This window comes from Chiloscyllium punctatum, chromosome 30 (genome assembly GCF_047496795.1).
Source record: "Chiloscyllium punctatum isolate Juve2018m chromosome 30, sChiPun1.3, whole genome shotgun sequence".
NCBI lineage: Eukaryota > Metazoa > Chordata > Chondrichthyes > Orectolobiformes > Hemiscylliidae > Chiloscyllium > Chiloscyllium punctatum.
Window position 1 is genome coordinate 39,986,310 of NC_092768.1, and position 22,989 is coordinate 40,009,298.

The following is a 22,989-nucleotide window of genomic DNA, read 5'->3' on the forward strand; positions in this document are numbered from 1 at the left end:
AGAATTCATTGATATCGAATGCTGTGGAAACCAAGGTTTTGGGAGTATAGACAAGCTAGGGGTAGACAGATTCTTGATTATTCTGGGGGAATCAAGGGTTAATGAGAGACAATCGAAGATTTTGGTTGAGAAACATCAGTATGATCAAATGCTAGATCTGACTCGGTGGGCTGAATGTGCTAAATTTGTTATTGTATCTCATGGCCTTAGGATCTTCTGTCCCATTTCCCAGATGTAACAGAATTAGCTGACAATTTGGGTATTTGTGTTTGTGTCAAAAGTTTTTCTTTCATCATGCTAATTAAGCATATAGAGTAAATATCAAAATTCAACATAGTACTTCAAACAGGTTTTCGTGTTACTGATTCATATTCTGCTTGACCTGAAAACCAAACCTGTCAGAAGTACTCATCGAGGATAAATGATGAATTTCCCATTAACATTTATTGTAGCCACGTATTTGAACATTACACCTCAGAAAATAAAGGACGTTTGTAGATCATTAAACTCCAGATACCTAAATACTGTGCATGCCAGAAATCTAGAATAACAATGACAAAAGTAAACCGGATATTCTCATCAGATTTGGAAGCTTCTGTGTGGAGAAAAACTCAATTAATATTTCTTATTAACTCTGAGTCCTTAACTATTGAGATTCACCATTATTTTCAAATTTTATCAAAAAATACTTTTTATGCTGACAGAGATCATAGCAGATGCGCGATGCAAATGCTACCTGTATATTGTCATATCCATCAGCAATAACAAAAAAAGAAATTGAACGCTCCAGTTTGCTTTTTGTCAATTTACATTTATAGACTCGATTGTCAAGTTCTATGATTCCTTCCATGCCTGACAGTTTAGAAACATGACTTCTGATAGGTTTCGTTTGATATAATTCGGATGCACCAGCTTAATTTATGCTTTATGGGCTACTAACATTAATTCGAAGTTGCCAATGTGTTAGCTTCCAACTATACACTGACTGGCGAAATTCGAAGAAACAAGAATAATAAATATTATTATTCAAATTTCAACAATATTGCAAACTACATCATTTGATTAAGTATGTTGTATTATATTATATATAACATAGAAACATACAGTACAGAACAGGCCCTTCGGCCCACGATGTTGTCCCAAAATGATTGATACTCTAAAATAAAATAACCTAACTGACGCACACCTCATTTCAGTGCTGTCCATGTGCATGTCCAGCAGTCACTTAAATGCCCTTAATGACTCTACTTCCCCCACCACCGCTGGCAATGCATTCTATGCAATTGCAACTCTCTGCATAACGAACCTACCTCTGACATCTCCTCTAAACCTTCCTTCTAATATCTTAAAGCTATGACCTCTCGTGCCAGTCAATCCTGCTCTGGAGAAAAAGTCTCTGGCTATTGACTCTATCTATGCCTCTCATTACCTTCTATACCTCAATCAAGACACCTCTTTTCCACTTCTCTCCAGCGAAGAAATTCCGCACTTAGTCAACCTCACTTCGTAAGACAGGCCCTCCAGTCCAGGCAGTATCCTGGTAAGCCTTCTTTGCACCCTCTCCAAAGTGTCGTTATCTTTCCCATAATAGGGCATCCAGAACTGGACACAATATTCAAAGTGTGGTCTCACCAGGTTCTTGTAGAGTTCAGCAAAACCTCACTGCTCTTAAACTCGATCCCCTTGTCAATGAAAGCTAAAACAACAAATGCTTTCTTAACAGCCCTATCCACTTGGGTGGCAATTTTGAAGCATCTATGCACTTGAATACCAAGATCCCTCTGTTCCTAGTGCCAAGAATCCTGTCTTTAATCCAGTATTCAGCATTCAAGTTTGACCTTCCAAAAAGCATCACTTTGCATTTATCCAGGTTGAACTCCATCTGCCACTTCTCAGCCCAGCTCTGCATCCTGTCCATGATGCGCTGCAGCCTGCAATAGCCCTCGATATAAACAATGGCATTTCCAACCTTTTTTGTCATTGGCTGAAGATTAAGCTGAAGTACACATGGATAACAGGCAAACGTCGAGCATCAGACAGCATACGTGTTCAAGGCATACCCTTCAGAAGTTGATGCGTCATCCCAGGAATTAGTGCAGTTGTACCTCTGTAAATGTGAATGTACAAATTTAAAAAAAGTCAAGGTTTGGAACTCAGGTGCGGTTTTCGTGTTTGCAGCTATGTTCGACAAACTGGGAATTTGATTTGCAGACGTTTCGACCCGTGTCTAGTGACATCTTCAGTGTGTTGAAGTATACTGTGAAGAGCTGCTGTACTGAGTCTTCTGGAATTCATTTAATTCAATTTCTACTGCTTACAGTTGCAGGTTCAGGTTGTAAATTGCAGTGGCCGGTATATTGGGTCCAGTTCAAAGTGCTTGTTGATTGTGACCACGGATGTTTCGATGCATTCCTTTGATGTCCTCTGTTTGGCTTGTACTATGCTCTTTTGTCCCAGTCGAATCTGTGATCCTTATCATCTGTGTGTATCAATATTAGGGACAGCTAGTGGGGCTTAGTGGCTCGTTGCTGTTCGTGGATGTGGACTATTCATTGTCTGCCTGGTTGCCCGACATAGAATTTAATGCAGTTTTTGCATGAAATCCTGTAAATTACTTTAGTATTGCACACGATAAGTATCGAGTCTTTTTCTCCTAGTAAGTGGTTTTCTGAAAATTACTGTCTGTTGACGGACTGTCATTTTCGCCGTGTTCAGACTAATCTGGTTCCCAGTTCTGATACTTTTTAAAATATAAGGTAGGATGGCTAGTGAATTAGTTCGTGGCATGTACTCGTCATGTCATTTGTGTGTTAGGCATTGACAAATTAAGTCGCTTTGTGTGTTCTTCTTCTTTGCTTCATAGTTTGGGTGTGCTGCAGTGTGCTCTTTTGAACAGGGTTCTAATGCAGCTTCTCATGAGTGCGTTTGGGTGGTTAATGTTGTAATTCAGCACCTGATCAGTCTGTGTGGCATTCCTGTACACTCTTGTGGTGCATTATTTGTTCTGTACTTTTTGTACCGTCGCATCAAGGAATGGGAGTTGCTTGTTGGTCTCCCCTCCTCTCTCGTAAATCTGATCCTTGTGAATATTGTGTTGATGATCTGGTGTGTGTTCTCGATTTCTGTTCTCTTAATGATAACAAAAGTATCTTCTACGTATATGATACACAATTCGGGCTGGATTTGTGATAGGGCTGTTTATTCTGCTTCTGCTGTGAGCCCAGGGATAGGTGAGCCCGTAGGTGACTACTTATTTGTTTAAATAGTTGGTTGTTGGATGTGACCTGCTACAAACATGGCACTTGTCCACGGGCTCTATCAACATATTGGCCTGGTCCCTACATATCAGCCACGACAACAAACAACCAGAACCTTCAACTGGAAGCAGCAGAAATGGAACCAATTACAGTCCAGAAGAAACAGTTCAGCAGTGCTTTGCAGGAGGCAGCAAAGCACTGAAGGTGTCACCCAGTCAGTGACGAAAGGTTTGCAGTTCATCTTTCCAGCTCGAGGAACATAGCCACAATTACGATATAAAAAAGGAAACAAGGGATTTACGTTCTTCCGTTTCGAATAAATATTTTCAGAACTGTCTTAAAATCTGTATTTCATAAACTACATCAACCATTCCAACCATTCTGGTAATTCAGCATATTTGCCTTCAGTACGTTGCATTCTGGAAGCTATTGCATTTAATTTTAGGCATGACTCTAGCAATTCAAAGACAGTCATCCCCACCAAGGAGTAATGCAGCCCGTCTATTTACGTACTCTATTCAAAACTTAATCACCTGCACCAAGTGAATGCAACATTGACTCTTAGAGTCATAGAGATGTACAGCATAGAAACAAGCCCTTCAGTCCAATTCGCCCCTGCCGACCATATATCCCAAATTAATCTAGTTCCATTTTCCACCATTGGCCCATATCCCTCTAAACCCTTCCTACTCTTGTGCCCATCCAGATCCTTTTTTAAATGTTGTAATTGTACCAGTTTGCATGACATCCTCCAGCAGATAATGCAATGATGCATAAACATTGGGTGAAAAATGTCCTCCTTACGTCCATTTAAGTACCTCCCCTCTCATGATAAACCTTTACATCTGGACTCGCCCAACCTAGGTGAAATACCTTGTCTATTCAACCTATATATGCTCCTCATGATTTTATAAGCCTTCATAAGGTCACCCTCAATTTTCAAACCTCCTGGAAAACAACCCCAGTCTGTTCATCCTCTCGCTATAACTCAAATCCTTCAACACTGGCAACATCTTTGTAAATCTTTTCTGAACCCTTTAAAGTTTCGCAGCATCCTTTTTGTAGGAGACTAACCAGAACTGCACACAATATTACAAAAATGACTGAACCAAAGTCCTGTACAGTTCACAACTCCTAATTTTAATGCTCTGAACAATAAATGAACGCATACAAAACGCCTTCATCAATTTCGTATCTACCTGCGACTCCACTTGAAGGAATCATGAACCTGCACACCAAGGATTCTTGATTGAGCAGGGCCTTACTATTAAGAACATAGAGCATAGAACAGTACAACACAGTCCAGGTCCTTCTGCCCTCGATGTTGTGTCGCACTTTGAACCTGCTTAAAGATTATCACACTTGCATACACTACATTTTAAAACCATCTATGTACCTATCCAGCACAGCTTAAAGGTCGCTAATGTATCTGACTCGTCTACCACTGCTGGCAGTGCATTCAACGCATCCACTGCACTCTGTGTAATGAACATACCTCTGACATCTTCCTTAAAACTTCCAACAATCACTTTAAAATTATGCCCCCTCATGATAGCCATTTTAGCCCTGGGAAAACGTCTCTGGCTATGCAATCTGTATGTGGCTCTCATGATCTTTCACAGGACTATCAAGTCACCGTTCATCCTTCTTACTCAAATAAGAAAATCCCCAGCTTCCTCAAACTTTCTTATGAAGAGATGGCCTCCAGTTCAGGCAGCATCCTCGTCAATCTCCTCTGTACCCTCTCTAAAGCTTCCACATTTTTCCTACAATGAGGCGATCAGAACTGAACACAATTTTCCAAATGTGGTCTCAGCAGGGATATATAGATCTGAGGCACAATATGGCGTTCCTTAAACTCATTGCTCCGTGAATGAAAGCCAACACACTATAAGCCTTGTCCTCACCACTATCAGGTTGGATGGCAACTTCGAGGGAGCATTGGCATGCAGCCCAAACTCCCAATGTTTCTCCACATTGCGAAGAAATCTACCTTCCACACTGCATTCAACTTCCCATTTTTCTCGGTTGTGCTGCATCTGCCACTTCCCATCCCAGTTCTGCACCGTATCAATGTCCCATTGCAACAGACAGCTTGCAACAACCCCACCAACCTCTGTGCCATTGCCAAACATACGAACGTATTCTTCCAATTCCGCATCCAAGTCTTATGAAGATCAGAGGTCCGAGGACATATCCCTGTGAAACACCACTGGTCAGCATGCTCTAGGTGCATACATTTCATCTACCATCACCCTCTGTTTTCTTTGGGACAGCGAATTCTGTATCCAGACAAAGACATTGTACTGCATCCCATGCCTTCTAACTTTCTGAATGAGCATACCATGGGGAAACCTCTCAAACTCCTTGCCAAAATTCATATGTACCACATCCACTGCTAAAGCTTCATTAATGGTATTTTTCATCTTCTTGAGTAGATGTTCCACATCTTTTGTCATCCAAATTTCCTCCACCCGACCATCCATTCCTTGCCTTACAGTGAGTAAAACCTATTCAGCGCTCGCAGCAAGTACATCCTAAACAACCTCCATATTTCTGTCATGCATTTCCCTGAGGATATCTGTTTCCAAATTATGCTCCACAGTTCCTGCCTAACAGTATTATAATTGTCTCTCCCATAATTAAATATTTTCCCATACTGTCTTGTACTGTCCAACTCCATGACTGCAGTAAGGTTCAGCGAGTCCTGACCACTATCGCCAAAATGCTCTCCTTTTGAGTGATCTGACATCTGAAATGGATAGTTGCCGACCACCAAATACTATATGGCTTTCATTTTAGTCGGCCTATCTATAATTACATATGTAATTCTGCCCTGATTCGCATTTTCAAAATGCAGCACTTCACATTTATCTGAATTAAATCCACTCTGCCACTCCTTGGTGCATTGGTCCATCTGATCAAGATCCCAATGTACTCTGAGGTAACTTTCTTTGTTGTCCACTAATCATCCAATTATGGTGTCATCTGCAAACTTACCATATACAATTCCTATGTTCACATTCAAATCATTTATATAAATAATGAAAAACAATGGACCCAGCACCGATCCTTGTGGCATACCACTGGTCATTGGCCTCCAGTCTGAAAAGCGGTCCTACATCACCGGCCTATTTCTTCTTCCTTCGAGCCAGTTCTCTATCAACATTACTCGATTTCCATGTATTCCAAGTGATGCAAACTTGCTTACGAGTCTGCCATGAGGAATCTTGTCGAACGCCTTACTGAAGGCTTTATAGTCATGTCCACTGCTCTGCCCTCAGTCAATTTTCTTAGTTTTTCAATACTGACTGTTAAGTTATTGAAACAAGATTTCCAATGCACAAAGCCGTGTAGACTATCCCTAACCAGCCCTTCCCTACCCAATTAAATATCAATTCTTTCCCTCAGGATTCCCATACAACAACTTGGCCACCATCAACGTCAGGCTCACTGGTCTATTGTTCTCTGGCTTCTCCTTATCACCGTTCATAAATCGTGGCACCAAGTTAGGCAATATCGAATCTTCTGTCACATAATCTGTGACTATCAATGATCCAAATATCTCATCAGTGATCCCAGCAATTTCTTCCAGAGCTTCCCACAGAGTTCCAGGGTACACCTGATCAGGTTCCTTGCATTTATCCACTTTTATGCGTTTTGAGCAATCCAACACCTCCTCCTTTGTAATATCAAAATGTTTCAAGACGTCACCACCTATTTTATCACATTCTTTACCTTCCCTGTCCTTTTACACAGTAAACACTGGTTTTAAATATATGCTTAGTACCTCCCTCATCGCCAGTTGCACACATAGGCTGATTAAAAAAATGTACACACTTTACAAGTTCCTCTCTATCCAAACGGTCAACAGTCTAGCATTCGGAGCCTCTGTTTGGGAAGTTAAAATCCAATAGCATTACGAACTTATTATGGTTACAAATAACTGAGATCTCATTGCAAATTTGTTGTCAATATCCCGCAGACTACTGAGGGTCTATAGTATAATCACAGTGTGGTAATAATCACTTGCTTATTTCTCAGTTATTCCCACATAAATTCCATGGAATTATTCCTCTGAATATCCTCACAAAGTACAGACATAATGTTATCCCTTATCAAAAACGCCACTCCGCCTCAACTTTTGCACCTCTTTCTATCTTTGTCATCGCTTGTGTGCTCTGGAATATTAAGTTGCCAGTTCTGTCCATCCCTGAACCACGTCTCTGTACTTGCTATGATATACGACTCCTACATTTTTGACCATGCCCTTAGTTCATCCGCCTTCCCTGTAAGCACTCTGGCATCGAAATAAATGCAGTTAAATTTAGCTCGTTCTCTGCTTTGTTCCTGCTTGCCCTCACTGTTTAACTTGCTCCTTTTCCAACTGTAACAGTGTCAGATTTATCTCGGTCCTCACTATGCCCTCCGGTCCCAGTTTTCTTCGAGCCAAGCACATTTAGCAAATCTTCTTTTCCTATTATACCCTTCCAATTCAGTTGCAATCCGTTTTTCTCATACAGGTAATTTCTACCCGAGAAGTGGTTCAAATGATCGAAAAAAATGAACCATTTCCCCTGCATCAGCAACTCAGCCACATGTTCATCTGTTCTATCTTCCTATTCCTACCTTCACTAGCCTCAGTTGGTCGTGGCAATGGCAGTCACGCTGATATTACTGCACTCGCGAGAACTCCTTATCAAATGCCTGTCTATCTTCCTATATTCTCCCTTCGTTTTCCTTTCCATGTCGATATTTTCGTTGTTGACGCATGAGGTGATCTGAAGTATGACTCGCTCATTGACTTCTCCAAGATCTCGATGGCTTCTTGGATTTTTGAGCCCCGCCCCAAAGTCAATCACCTGACTGTATCTACAGGCTCCTACATCTTCATTTGAATCTTGACATTGCAGAAACCTCCAAGAAACTTGGGATTCGCCGTGAGCATCAATTATAAAGAAAACTATACACTTCTCATCAGCACATCTTAAGAACAGAGCTGTTCTGACACATTTCTGCTACTCAGTCTCCATGATTGTCTCTGTCTCTCTCTTGCCTTCATGTTTTTTAAAACTGAGGATCACCGTTGAAACACATGTTGGAGACTCTTCAACACATTGAATCAGCGATTGAAAGCTGCAAAACCTCCGTAGTAGTGAAGGCAACTGATAATTTACAAGAGTGAAATATGATAAGCACCTTCATGCGTACTTTTCAATGATTTCTGGCTTGGACAGTTCTAATGGATCACAAGGTAGTGGATTTCATCACAAGGTCGGTAAAGTATGTGGCGCCTAGTTTTAACCTATAAGAACGAAGGGTTTTGTTTTTCTTTGTAGTAGACACTTTCATGTTAATAACTTTAATGCTGTCATCAATCAAACTGAACATTTTGTATGCTCGGTAACACAATCACTGCATATGAGTCGCGATTGAAATTTAATACTCCATGTTAACCTTGCTTTCTCGACGTTCTTCATTGCATACTGACAAAGCTGAAAACATTCTCAACGGTTCTTCACAAATTATCAACAGCCACTCCTGGAGCACTCACCTAAATGATTTTGGTAACAGTCACAAAACAACTTCCATTTTCCATGGTATATATCAAAACATATCACTTGGTTTAATGAATTGATGAAACATTGGAGAAATATTAGGATGGTTAAAAAGAAACATAAACCAAAATACTGGTTACAAAATACTAACGTGCTGGTTAATACTGGCTTAGAACATTGTTGAACAGCTAATTCATCCCCTTTTTTTTCTGAAATTTTGCTATATTTTCTTCCAAGCAACTTGGTATGTGACATCTAAATTACAAATCACAAGAAAGTCCATCATCCAAACAAGTTAGTGGTGGGCTGCGTTAGAAAATAATTTGAATTCCCAATTGATTTATTTTTTTGTTTATAACTTCCATGAGACAATAATGACCCTGCAGCATAAACACTTGTGTCTGGTATTCAGTGATAAAATATTGAAACATACACTATTCTAGACAACATTGGTGATCGCTCAGAAAGCCCTGTCATTCTTAAGGAGTGTATGGTGTGTTTAGGTTCTAGATTGCACAGAAGAAAATTGCTTTGAATGTTGAAAATATTTGAAATATATTTTATACATATATATAATGTATGTGTTCGATAATGCTATAATAAGTCCTGCAACTACATACAAAATGACAACAGATGTGCAAATTAATACCCTGTTCTGGAAACAAGTCAAAAAAATCACGCGACATTGGGTTATAGTCCAACAACTTTATTTGAAACCGCAAATTTTCAGAGCCACTGTACCTTCCTCAAGCAGCTTGTAAAAGACAGTAAACGGGCAAAGAATTAATAAGTAAAGGATAAAGGTTCATACAACTTATGCGAATGTATTGAACGAACCTAAATGGTTATTGAGTCTTTAATCAATTAGAATGGAGGTGCATATTTTGATTGATTAATATGTAAATGCCAGAATTTCTTTCAAGTCACTGGCCTAAGATATCTTCCGGTTTTATCAGACTAAAAGTGACTCTTGAGTTTTATCGGAGACTTAGCAAGGCTGTGCAAATGGGAACGTAATGACTGTTAGCAACATCACGATATTGGGGCATAGCACTTTCTAATATTTCACATTTTTTGCGAGTTGCATATATGATGGTACTAGGAGAGAATTGTGTTCCCTTCTGTTTCTGCCTTTGCAGTGGGATGTTGCCACATTGTCAGAATGTTTGCTTCAAATAGGCAGTTGTTAAACAGAACGCACTTTCTCCCTTCGCGTTTCTTTAGGGAGGAGGTTTCTGCTGCTGCTGAGCTAACGGCCTAGGCTCTCTGCTGCTAGAATGTTAGATGAGAGACTTTCTATTCTAAATGAAAACATGCAGTTTCTGTAGGTATTTTGTTAGCATTAGATAATTAGCATTTGAGTGGGAGCAGCGGCCGAGGAAAAGCGAACCCGGGAGACTACAGCTAAGGTAAGACAGTTTGTTTCAAAATTACTTACCTGTAGTGGGCAGCGGTGTTTTTTTTTCCTCTCTCTTCACAGAAAGAGCGGGAGCAGCAGAGGAAGTGACAGCAAACAGAGGGGCAGCCGGGAAGGAGAACTGTGAGTATAAATACTCACCCTTTAATCACCAACGGTCATTTGAGTGGGAGCAGCGGCTGAGGAAAAGCGAACCCGGGAGACTACAGCTAAGGTAAGACAGTTTGTTTCAAAATTACTTACCTGTAGCGGGCAGCGGAAGTGAGGTTGGAGCGCATAGCTGGGCGGGAAGGTAAGTGATTAGTATTTGAGTGGGTGTGTTCTAGACCCCAGGTCCTACTTTCATAGGGCCTCCTCTAACCTAACTTTAAAGTCCACAGGTTATTGACTCAGTGTTCTTGTTTTTGGAGACAAAGTGTACAGTCATGGCAGCGCAGGCGGTGGAATGTTCCTCCTGCAGAATGTTTGAGGTAGGGGTGACCACCGATACTCCTGTCGACTTCGTCTGCAGGAAATGTAGTCAGATCCTGATCCTCACCGAATGAGTTAGGGAACGGGAACTGGAGCTGGATGAGCTGAGGATTATTCGAGAGGCTGAGAGGGTGATCGATAGAAGCTACAGGGACATAGTTACGCCAGAGAACAGAGGTAGCTGGGTAACAGTTCGAGGTGGGAAGGGGCAGAAGCAGGCAGTGTAGGGTTCCCCTGTGGTCGTTCCCCTAAAAAATAAGTATACAGCTTTGGAAACTGTTGGGGGGGACAGCCTTGCAGGTGTTAGCTGCAGTGAAGGGGTCTGTGGCTCTGAGATTCAGAAGGGAAAGGGGGAGAGGAGGAGAGCGCTAGTTATAGGGGTCTTCTTAGTTAGAGGGACGGACAGGCGGTTCTGTGGACATGGGCGAGACTCTCGGATGGTTTGTTGCCTCCCGGGTGTTAGGGTCCGAGACGTCTCGGACCGTGTCATCAGAATCCTTAAGGGGGAGGGTGTGCAGCCAGAAGTCGTGGTACACATTGGCACCAACGACATAGGTAGGAAGAGGGGTGGGGAGGTCATTCAAGAGGTCAAGGAGTTAGGCTGGAAGCTAAAAGCTAGGACAGACAGAGTCGTCATCTCTGGGTTGTTGCCGGTGCCACGTGATAGTGAGGAAAAGAATAGGGAGAGAGTGCAGTTGAACAAGGATGGTGTAGGAGGGAGGGCTTCAGATATTTGGACAATTGGACTGCATTCTGGGGAAGGTGGGACCTGTACAAACAGGACGGGTTGCACCTGAACCAGAAGGGCACCAATATCCTGGGGGGTAGGTTTGCTAGCACTCTTCGGGGGGGTTTAAACTAATTTGGCAGGGGGATGGGATCCGGACTTGTAGTCCAGCAAGTTAGCTAGCTGTGTGTCAGGATGCCCAAGACTGTAGGGAGGCTGTGGAGAAGGTAGCACTGACAGGGACTACTTGCGGACACGGAGATGGGCTCAAGTGCGTATACTTCAATGCAAGGAGTATCAGAAATAAGGTGGGTGAACTTAAGGCGTGGATCGGTACCTGGGACTACGATGTTGTGGCCATCACGGAAACATGGATAGATGAGGGACAGGAATGGCTGTTGGAGGTTCCTGGTTACAGATGTTTCAGTAAGATTAGGGAGGGTGGTAAAAAAAGAGTGGGGGTGGCATTGCTAATTAGAAATGGTATAACGGCTGCAGAAAGGAAGCTTGAGGGGGATCTGCCTCTTGAGGTAGTATGGGCTGAAGTCAGAAATAGGAAAGGTGCAGTCACCTTGTTGGGTGTTTATTATAGGCCCCCCAATAGCAGCAGAGATGTGGAGAAACAGATTGGGAAACAGATTTTGGAAAGGTGCAGAAGCCACAGGGTCGTAGTCATGGGCGACTTCAACTTCCCAAATATTGATTGGAAGCTCTTTAGATCAAGTAGATTGGATGGGGCGGTGTTTGTGCAGTGTGTCCAGGAAGCTTTTCTAACGCAGTATGTAGAATGCCCAACCAGAGGGGAGGCCATATTGGATTTGGTACTCGGTAATGAACCGGGACAAGTGGTGGGCTTGTTAGTGGGTGAACATTTTGGTGATGGTGACCACAATTCTGTGACTTTCACCTTGGTTATGGAGAGAGATAGGTGCGCACAACAAGGTAGATTTTACAATTGGGGGAAGGGAAATTACGATGCTGTAAGACAGGATTTGAGGAGCATACGTTGGGAGCATAGGCTGTCAGGGAAGGATGTGGTGGAAATGTGGAAAATTTTCAAGGAGCAGATACGACGTGTCCTTGATATGTATGTACCTATCAGGCAGGAAAGAAATGGACGTGTGAGGGAGCCTTGGTTGACGAGGGAGGTTGAATGTCTAGTAAAGAGGAAGACGGAGGCTTACATAAGGATGACGAAACCGGGTTCAGACAGAGCCGTGGAGGGATTCAGGATAGCCAGAAGGGACCTGAAGAAGGGAATTAGGAGAGCTAAGAGGGCATGAAAAATCCTTGGCGTATAGGATCAAGGATAACCCCAAGGCATTCTATGCGTATGTGAGAAACCTGAGAATGACGAGAACGAGGGTAGGTCCGATCAAGGATAGTAGTGGGAGACTGTGTATTGAGTCGGAAGAGATAGGAGAGGTCTTGAACAAATACTTCTCTTCAGTATTTACGAACGAGAGGGACCGTAGTGTTGAAGAGGAGAGTGTGGAACGGACTGTTAAGCTAGAAGAGATACCTGTTAGGAAGGAAGATGTGTTAGACATATTGAACAACTTGAGGATAGACAAGTCCCCTGGGCCTGACGGGATATATCCCAGGATTATGTGGGAAGCAAGAGAGGAAATTGCAGTACCGTTGGCAATGATCTTCTCGTCTTCACTGGCAACGGGGGTGGTACCAGGGGACTGGAGAGTAGCAAATGTTGTGCCCCTGTTCAAAAAAGGGAATAGGGATAACCCTGGGAATTACAGGCCAGTTAGTCTTACTTCTGTGGTAGGCAAAGTAATGGAAAGGGTACTGAGTGATAGGGTTTACGAGTATCTGGAAAGACACTGCTTGATTAGGGACAGCCAGCACGGATTTGTGAAGGGTAGGTCTTGCCTTACAAGTCTTGTTGAATTCTTCGAGGAGGTGACCAAGCATGTGGATGAGGGTAGAGCAGTGGATGTAGTGTACATGGATTTTAGTAAGGCATTTGATAAGGTTCCCCATGGTAGGCTTATGTGGAAGGTCAGGAGGCATGGGATAGAGGGAAATTTGCCCAATTGGATAGAAAACTGGCTAACCGGTCGAAGGCAGAGAGTGGTGGTAGATGGTAAATATTCAGCCTGGAGCCCAGTTACAAGTGGAGTTCCGCAGGGTTCAGTTCTGGGTCTTCTGCTGTTTGTAATTTTTATTAATGACTAAGATGAGGGAGTCGAAGGGTGGGTCAGTAAATTTGCAGATGATACGAAGATAGGTGGAGTTGTGGACAGTGAGGAGGGCTGTTGTCGGCTGCAGAGGGACTTAGATATGATGCAGAGCTGGGCTGAGGAGTGGCAGATGGAGTTCAACCCTGCCAAGTGTGAGGTTGTCCATTTTGGAAGAACAAATAAGAATGCGGAATACAGGGTTAATGGTAGGGTTCTTAGTCAGGTGGAGGAACAGAGGGATCTTGGGGTCTATGTACATAGATCTTTGAAGGTTGCCACTCAGGTGGATAGAGTTTGTAAGAAGGCCTATGGAGTATTATCGTTCATTAGCAGAGGGATTGAATTCAAGAGTCGTGAAGTGATGTTGCATCTGTACAGGACTTTGGATAGGCCTCAGTTGGAGTACTGTGTGCAGTTCTGGTCGCCTCACTTTAGGAAAGATGTGGAAGCTTTGGAGAGGGTGCAGAGAAGATTTACCAGGATGTTGCCTGGAATGGAGAGTAGGTCGTACGAGGATAGGTTGAGAGTTCTCGGCCTTTTCCCGTTGGAACGGCGAAGGATGAGGGGTTACTTGATAGAGGTTTATAAGATGATCAGAGGAATAGATAGAGTAGACAGTCAGAAACTTTTTCCCCGGGTACAACAGCGTTACAAGGGGACATAAATTTAAGGTGAAGGGTGGAAGGTAGAGGGGAGATGTCAGGGGTGGGTTCTTTACCCAGAGAGTGGTGGGGGCATGGAATGCGCTGCCCGTGGGAGTTGTAGAGTCAGAACTATTGGCGACCTTTAAGTGGCATTTGGATAGGTACATGGATGGGTGCTTAATCTAGGTTAGAAGTTCGGCACAACATCGTGGGCCGAAGGGCCTGTTCTGTGCTGTATTGTTCTATGTTCTATGTATTACCTTGTTAAGTATTTCTAATGATTTAAAGCTATGCCATTTCATTTGAGTTTATATTTTAAGTCCTTGTAAAATAAAATGTGTTTTGATTAAAGCTGATTGGTGTTCCCATCGAATCAAATCTGGGACACTTGCGTTAAAATAAGTGTAAAAGCTCGGGCTCAGGATATTTCCTCGATTTTGTTTTAAATGGGTGAGGTGGGGGTTCGTGGGAGCTGTTATTTTCCATAACGTGGAAAAAAAGATGCAGTATTTCTATATCTAGACAGGTATCATCATTTGACAGTACTTCTGAAATTGAACATGAAAATGATTGGACATTCACATAGATGTCCTGAACACAGGAAGATAAGGATCTATCATTTCCATTAAAAAAAAACAGAATATTATCTTCAGATATTTTTTTTAAAAATCATCGTCCTTTTCATTAGAAATGTTAAGGGTAGAACAATTTTGTGCATTCACTACCTCGTGGATAATATGGGAAGTGGTGCTGTACTTGTGCATTATATACAAAAAAATTAAAAAGTCCATAAGTAATGAAAATATTTACCATGTTTAAGTAAACTCTGCCAAACGTACAGTGGATGCAGGAAAATTAGTAAACCATCATGACGCGGAAAAAAGATGTTTTAGATTTTATCAAAGTTATCATGGCAACTGATGAGCAGAATGCAACATTCTGATCATTGATTTCTTTACTTTGTAACGCAACATGCAAAATTAATACAATTGATACACGAGAATCCAATGCATTTGAACAGATTCTGAACGCGCAATAATAATATTTACTCTATCATTTATGCGACAAGACAGATGGATCAAGAATCAAGGGGCAAATTTTCTGCAGAGTAGACTGGTTTTGAAATGAATAAAACCTTTACTTTGTCAAAAGAATATGACTAAAGATACAATTGATGTAAGAATATTCTTGGGTTTGATTGATTATTTTGTTATGATCACATCTATTCAAGCATTTGCTAGAAGATATCACAGTGCTGAAATATTTGATCGTCTCATCACAGTATTGTTTTATGATTGGTTATTATCACGTAAATCTTAATGAAATGCTAACAGGTTCAATTCCTATCATTGGCTGAGTTTACCATAAACTCTATTTCTCAAACTTTCCCTTTGATTGAGTCGTATGATCGTCGTCAAGTTAAACAGACTGTTCCCCTGCCTCTCTGACGACAGAAACGCTTATTGCCTATAAGGCCAATGATGGTACAATACAATTCCCAGTTTGTCCGAAATCCCAAGTATTGCACAACTTTTTTTCCTTTATAATTAAAATGGCAGGCTGTCAAGTAACTAATTTGTGTACTTCAAGAATCCCCTCTCATCCTGCTTCCTGAGAGATCTTCCATTGTGTATACCGCTGATGGTGTAAGTTCCTTGAGGTGTTGCAGTCAGATCAATGCTCTTGCAGGTCGATTGGCTTAGCTGTTCAAGAGGGGAAGAAGGAGACTGAAAGCACTGTAATTATAGATGATTCGTGATGCCAGAAAAAACGCTGGTCTTTCTGTAGACATCGACTCCAAATTAGTATGGTTCCCACCCGTTAACTGGTAAAAAATATTAGAGTGGATCTCAAGAATTTCTGCTGACCGAAGGTGAACAACAATAAAACGGTTCAAATAAATTACCTATGATAATGCCGTGAAGACATTGCCTATACATTGTTTTCAGAGAGCTATGAAACAGTTTGCAAATCAAGACCTCGAGAATTGCCCGGTTTATTTCTTGTATGTCTTTTGAATTAGAGTAGGAAAATGAGTCTTCGTGATTGAGCAAGTGATTTCAGAATGTGTGTGGTAGGGAAAGAGAGATGTGAGCCATTGTTTCTGGTCCGAGCCTTGGTGGTTTATTTGCAGGATAATCTGTTTCCAGCCTAAATGGGCTAAGGTTGACGAATTCAGAAGGCGGTTTGCTAGTCTTATTCAGGAAGATTTAGCTCGGTAGTCCAGGATAGAGAATGGTGGTTCCACTGCTGTTTAAAAGTGGGAAACTTTTAAGCAGAATACAAATGTTATGAAGCATTGACAGGGAACAATGCTGATTAAAAATAGAGAATCAATTACATTAAGCAGAATTCCAAGCACTATCTAATTAGTCATAGAACTCTCAAACTCCTTTGAAATTTCAATGTTCAATGTAAGTAATATGCTATGGTTTGAATGTTGTAATCGAGATGTGTCCACTGGGAAAGCAGTAAATGGGACTGAGCATCCAAGGATCTTCGTTAATTTGGATGATCAAGTGGTTAAAAAAAAGCTACGCTATCTAGCTGGTATTCTTGGGAAGGGAAGTTATTGGTACAATAATGACAAAACATTTTAAAGATGTAGAACAAGCTTGTGCGAGCTAAGAATCGATAAATGGCATGAGATTTGTGGGAAATATTTGAAAGCAAATTGTGATGATCAAGTTTTATTCTTTGAAAATGTGTTTGACATGAATGTAATGCCATTAATCATGGGTGAAAGAAATATTTCTGTTTGGAAACGAACTAAAGTTAACAATGAGTGCTAACTCTGGAGAGCATGAGCCCCTGACACGTGCCCCAACTGACTTTGTCAAGATGCATGCCGAGGAAATGACATCCCTGAGCATATCCAATCCTCAAAGGACTGAACATTAAATAGGAAGTTTAAGTTGACCAGCAAAACATGTTAATGATTGAGTTTATGAAATGAAATTAGTCATACAGACGTTGAAAATGAAAATAAAGTCCTGAGAAATAGGGACAATATAGCGGCCAGATAAAAAAAGAACAAGCATCAGAATCAGAAATGCAAAATAGAACGTGAATCCAAACGAGTGAGGAGCATAAAGAAAAGACGTGAAAAGATTTGGATTTATGTAAAGAAAAAAAAAACTAGGACCTGTATAGATTCAGTACAGATGGTGAATGACAAACCAACACGAAAAACAGATAAACACAGGTCAAATTAAACATTTACTTTGCATCTATCTTTATATTAGAAGATACAGAAAATATCCTGGTAATAGGTGGAAAGCAGAAGACAGTGGAAGTGAAGAAATAAAAGAATGAAATAAAGATGTATTTCTTGAAAGTGATCTGTATCGAAAGTTATAAGGACCCTACAACGCATCAGCTTCACCCAACATGATGGAGAAGTGTCTTGAGAGAAGAAAAATGCATTACTGATGACATTTATAATTCTGTGCCTCCTGGAACCTTTCCTGGGGGTTGTTAAATAACAATTATAATAGAACCTTGAAGAATAGAGGCGGAGGGAAGCGAAAAAAAAACGACAGCTTTGTTTGCTTCACGTTAGAAGGAGTGAAATGTTGGAATATTTTTAAAGCGACATAATAATCGGACACATATTATGAACAAAGTTATGCATTTACAAACAATATGTTTTCTGTTTAATGGTGTTACTTGCTGTGTAGATAAAAGAACACAATGGATGGGATGTATCTGAACTTTAGAAGTTTTGGAAAGGATTCAACTAGGAGGTCAGGAAAAAATGTTTAATAGAATTTAAAGAGATTCATAATTGGTCAATGGGCAGAAAGCAAACGCTATTCTCAGGATAATGGTTGGCCATTAAGAGTTTTGTGTTACACAATTAGCGTACATTTAATTGCTGTACAGATTCTGCATTAAAAGTTCGAATGTGTGGACCTTTTGTAATATTTACAAATGCATTGATGTTTTGAATTTTCTTAGAATCAAGAAGATTGTAAACAGTTTCAACAACAATTGATTGGATGTGTACAATGGCAGATTGAATTGAATGGGCATATGTGACGTTATTCAACTTGGAAAAATGACACACGACAGAAATGCGTAATATTTGTTTAATTATGAGAGTTTGGATGTATTAGCTTTAAGGAAGAACAGACTGCTCTTATTTATGTAAAATTCAATATCGCATATAGGTGCAACAATTCACCAAGAAGACAAATATGTTCATCTGCATCACGAAAGGATTGCTACATGGATAAAGATGTCTTACTGCAGTCGTATCCATCCCGGGTGGCGGGAGGGGGTGGGGGTGGGGCCATTGTGTGAGAAATGAGTGGGCTTATTCTGGTGTACTGTGCACACATTTTATGATAAAAGGAAAGGAAATTTTAAAGGAAATTCACCAAATTGATCCATGAGATGGCAGGATTGTTTCTATCACTAGGGTTTAAAGAATTTTGATTGCATTCCCTAGAATTCTGAAAAAGGAGCGATGACTGCAGGGGTTGCTGTTGCAGATCAGCAGACATGTTGTCCTTCACAGAAGGTAGATCAAATTACAGGAGAAAGTGAGGACTGCAGATGCTGGTGATCAGAGTCGAAAATTATGGCTCTGGAAAAGCACAACATGTCAGGCAGTATCCGAGGGGTTGAAAAATCAGGAATGTGGCGATGAGTGAGTTGGAGTTGAGAATTGTTGGCACCTTTGGGCTCTGTTTCAACATTTCACTGAAAAATGATAGCTAGAGTATACGTGGATTTGACTGGAAAATAGATAGTGTTATTTTGTGATAATAAAAGGATAAAAGTCGTTAACATAATTGACATTAAACCATCTGCGATCTGTTAATTTATTTTGACTGTCTCCCTTCACAAACCTGACATTTAACCTGGTCAGATTTAAACATTTGTACTACTGCATTTGGAGTGGAAATATAAAAATAATTTTCTTCAAAGTATGAACACCCTCAAGCATTTTCTTCTGTAAAATACAACTGCTTAAGCGACAGAAGTAAACACCGTTGGGTTGCATCTGTATGTTCAAAAATATCAGCTAATTGCAATTCTTGTCTAAAGCTTGTACAGTCACTTGAGATTTCTGCAAAGCATAAAAGAGCCAAGAATTTGACAGCAAGAGATCTGCATTGACAGAAGACAGAAGTACATTCTCTCTGAAAATGGGAAATCCAATAATCATACAGATAGAAAGCATTTATTACCCCATTCTTGCAATAGTTGGTGTTCCAGGTAAGTGGCTAACCTTAATTAAATATTATTATGGTCACCTTTTAAGTGAATTACAAACCCTTCTGTGTTGAGATGCTCAGTTCAATTTTGTATGACATGATATTAATTTGTATCATCAATGAAACACTGTCGACTCTCCATTTCTCTCTCATGTTGCCAATTGAGTCATTTGAATTGCAAGACAACTTATGCAGGAGCTTGAAAGAATCTGTGTTTAAATGCCTTTTATAGGGATATATTTGCATTAAAGAAACGGTGGCTTCTGTGTGTTTAAACTGTTAGATGTTCCAAGAACTCTGATCGCCTGTCCATTGAAAGAGTGATAATTAACAACAAAGGTACGCATTTGCAGAAAACAGTGATCGACCTGTATCAATAATTATGCTCTTGTGGTGAACTCAGGAGGGAAAAAAACACAGTCCTGCTGTGAGTATTCTTCCAGCACAGAAATGAGCTCTGAAAGCTCATTTTCTTTCATTTCATTCTTACGATATCTAATTCTACAATATGACAGGACGCCTGCTAAAACATTTTTGTCCATAAATCCATGATCAATGTGTGAATAATTATCTTAAGTCTAAGTCACAAGATTTGCTGACACTCAATTTGTTCAATTATCAAACTTATGCATTCCTTAATTCTTCTACTTTGCAATAATAATTGATGAACATACCTGGCCCGTCCCAAAACTGTGTGCCAACAAATAACTCATCATCCTGCCTTGGAAATACTTCCATGTCACTGGATCAAAATCCTGAAACTCACTGGCTAGTGCCATTTCGATCTACTGACACTAAATGAATTTTAGCACTCCAAGAAGGCAAAATTTAAGGGAATTTATATATGGGCAAGAATGCTGACACAGGCAGCAATTCCCATATGTGCTTTTCAATAAATATGCAAACAATCAGATATTAAATGCTGTAAGAAAGGGTGACTCATAACGATTCAATGATTTGAGAAACAGTGTCTTTGATAACTTTTTAAAAACCTCTGACTACTGCAATTATTTCTGTGACACTAATCTATGCTAAACCATTTCAAATGGCTATCGACACCAAAACCTGTGGTGTCGAAACAACGTTATACAGAAGGGCAAGGTGGGGATTAAATGGCCTGTCAGTTACATTTCTTGTATGTTAAATTTGTAACAATAAACGTTTAATTGCGGTGAAAGAGTCTTTGAGTCTGCTATTGATGCTGTATATTGTACAGTGTATTAATTTAAAATGCATCAGCAAATAGCTTCATGCGTGTTTTATTTTTTTTCTTTTCTGTCATGATTTAATAACAAGAATTTCCGACCTTTTCATTGAATTTTAATTTTTTCAACATACGAAGAGATGATGATTCCTACCAGATAAACAATTAATATTAATAGATAGTAAAATGGATTTCCTGACCTTAATGAACCCTTGTGAGAGAATGATGAGTTATGAATGTTATATATTATATTATAGAGTATGGCTACCTTCAGAATGATTTATCCATTAAAAATAATAGGTTTTGTGGTAAAAGTGGAAATGTTATATATAAATTAAAATGTTTCTTAGTTTTCTCTTTTTTTTTACGAAACTGCACAGAATAAGTATGGCATAAAATCGTTCACAAAGTCACTGGTATTATCGATTTGTGGTATAATACTGGTTAAAAGGGAAGGAAATCATAGTTATTGTTTAAATTTCACTGGTGGTGAAAAGTTCCTTGAGTATATTCATGTATTTATCTAAATATATTTGAATTCTGTGCACATAATTTATCTCAGAGGACTAACATATAACGGTAGAAGAATGCTAAAATGAGATTTTACAGACTGTTCAATGAAACAAGAAACAGAAGCCCGTTCATTCAGAAAAAGAGAACTATCTCTAATGAGCAGAAGTGGTCTAGTCCCTTTCACTGCAGAGTACAAATTCTCTTAGGTTAAAAAAAAATCCGAAGTCTCACGGGTGATGTCAGCCTTGCAATTTCAAAACCAACTTGCTACCTAGATGAGTCATCATTAGCTTTCAGGTATCAGACAGACATAATCAACAGGGGATGTCAACCATTCCATCCTTTGAACCTGCTAGATTTTTGAATGATCTTGTCAGATGTTATTCCTGTTCGAATTCCACAATCCTATACATAACTGAAATAATTTGATCGACTTACTTATCATCTTTAAGTAACATTCAATGAGCTCCTTTGCGTTCATTTAGAACTTCCCTTTACAGCGCTCTACAGGCCCTTCAGCCATCGATGAACTGACCTGTGGAAGCAATCCGAAGCCTTTCTATCTATTCCTTTTTTATCCATATGTCTGTCCAAGGAGCATTTAATTCCCGTAAATTTGGCGATTCTGATGCTGGTGCAGGCAGTGCACTCCAAGCCTTTACTTCTCTTTTACTACCGAAACTACCTCTGACATCCTGTCCTCTATCTATCACCCTTCAAATTAAAGCTATGTCCTTTCGTGCTCGGCAATCGAAGAGGAGAGCTTGAAATTCACATAACCAACGAAGAATCGACATTACGCTAGAACAGGAATGACATCGAAGCTATAAAATCCTGTCTTCCATTATTTAAGTCCTTGACATGCTCAGTAAAAAATTGACATCCCTGCATAGATTTCTACAGGACCTCATTTGTCATATCTATCAATTCGATGAATACCAACTTATGTACTAACCCTGTTTTTGACCAGCTACCCAATCAGCTATGAATGTAATTATGTTATCACTTATAACACAGACTTTTATTTTTAACAAGAGTGTTTTTTGTTGCAGCTTATCAACTATATCATGTAAAATCCAGTTCCTTGAGCTCGTGAATACAATTGAATGTATGGGTTTAAAACACCCATGCCAATAACATTTAAGCAGTGTTGTCTGTGTGTTAGCATTAAGGGAAATTAACGACAGTGCAGAGCCTTCAGTGAGAGCAAAAGTTCACGAAAGATACTAGAAACGCGCAATCTCCGAAACTGTGGAAGTATTGTAACTTATAATCATTGCAATTTTGCGAAGTACGTTGGTAATCAATCTTTAATCTCAACTTCTGATTCTCATTTATCTCTGGCACCAAAAATACTGAAGACCCTTCTGCAGCTCCTGTGTCTTTACATATATCTGTACTCTTATCATTGATAGCTCCTATGCAATGTCTCTTCATAACTAATATTTTTCGGCCAATAAAAAAATCCCTGCAAACCTCATCTGCGGCATTCCAGTGGAATTCTATCATCATATAATGCGGGCTGCAGACATTTTGGAAAACAATTTATTCTTGGCTCATCAGGTATATTGTCAGACTGTACAGAGAACATTAGAATTTTTAAATTTGTTGAGTACAAACACTATCAAGTGAAAATCTAGTTTAATATTTCAGCGTTGTTAGTGTATACTTGATATATTTTCATTATGGTATTGATGTTGAATAATGTCAATGTTTGACCAGCGTAATTCTTCAAATGGATAGCTTAAGTGCATTCAGTCCAATGCGAGCTGCAT